Consider the following 1,490-nt stretch of genomic DNA (forward strand, 5'->3'; position numbering starts at 1 on the left):
GAGTATGATGTGTACGACCTTGAGCTGACGGGCCGTCAAGACCAACACAGAGTTACGAAAGATCTTCATCGAGACAACCGGAAAATCCATCATAGTGATTGAGGATATTGACTGCTCGCTTGACCTAACTGGCAAGCGCAAGGAAAAGAAGAAGGAGAAGGACGACGGAGAGAAGGAGATGAAGCTGCGGGGATGGAGGAAAGGGACGATAATAGCAAGGTCACCCTTTCCGGGCTTCTCAATTTTATAGACGGACTGTGGTCGGCATGTGGAGGGGAGAGGATCGTTATATTCACAACAAACCATTTAGAGAAGCTCGACCCGGCACTGATAAGGAGAGGCAGAATGGACATGCACATAGAGATGTCGTACTGCACCTTTGAGGCATTCAAGGTGCTGGCCAAGAACTATCTCGGTGTCGAGAACCACGACTTGTTCGAGGACCATACAAACCCTTCTTTGTGAGGTGGACATTACGACGGCGGCCGATGTGGCGGAGGGATTGATACTAAAAAAATCAAGAAATAAGGATGTCGGCGCATGTCTTGAGAATCTGATTAGAATGATAGAGGTAGCAAAAGAAGAGGCAAAGAAAAAGGCTGAAGAGGAAGAAGCAGCCAAACAAAAGGAGGAGAAACCCGAAGATCAAGAACCCAAAATTGAAGAGCAATTGGCAACCACAGTGTGAACGGCATTAAGCGAGCACTGAACGTTTCAATTTACACCTCGAATTAATTATAATTAAATTAGTCTCTCCTTGAGCTAGGTAAAAATATATATATGTTATATAATTTGATGTGTCTTAGACGCAGGTGCAATAAAATTCTTAATAATATGCTTTTTTGTATTGTCTGTTAATCAAATTACCACGAGATTAATCATATTATTTGTTACTATATATATTTTTAATGTTCGAAAATTATACTTTTGTTCAAAAAATTTAAAATACAAAATTGTTTTACTTTAATTACTATTTCTTCAAAATTATTTTTTCAAAACTATATCCAACAAATAATTCCTAATAAAATAAAACATTTACCTCAAATAATAAAAAAATAGTGAGCGAATTGCAAATATTAAGATCACAGAATCACAATATATAGTTCGCCACATTGCACCAATAGTTTCCAAATTTGATCGAATTAGAACTATCATTGTGCTTCATGTCATGGAAATGATGTCATCCTCAATTGCGTAATTCCCAAGCTCATTCTAAAGCTTTCATTTTTGTTATTTTTAAAATTGAAATGTAATAGAGAAAAACAAACTAATCAATAAAAATGATGATGAAATCTGTTGTTATTCCAATGGTTATTAGGATGCTGTTAATTTGATCCCAACCGTTAATCTTTATTGAGATTCATACATGAAACAAAATTCATTGAGATTCCCACATGAAAAAAGTTTGAACAGTTGAGATCAGAATAGCAAGTACCTGTCATTCAGATGTATCTACCCTCTAGACCGGTGGATTCAAATCTGCTCATTTT

The 1,490-nt window shown here is 36.7% G+C and overlaps 1 pseudogene; it reads left to right on the plus strand.

Annotated features, from left to right (window-relative positions):
* The window catches only part of LOC144556640 (AAA-ATPase At3g28580 pseudogene), a 1,301-nt pseudogene extending 420 nt beyond the window's left edge, over positions 1-881 (plus strand).
* The last annotated feature ends 609 nt before the right edge of the window (positions 882-1,490 follow it).

Source organism: Carex rostrata, chromosome 7 (genome assembly GCF_964058835.1).
Source record: "Carex rostrata chromosome 7, lpCarRost1.2, whole genome shotgun sequence".
Taxonomy (NCBI): Eukaryota; Viridiplantae; Streptophyta; class Magnoliopsida; order Poales; family Cyperaceae; genus Carex; species Carex rostrata.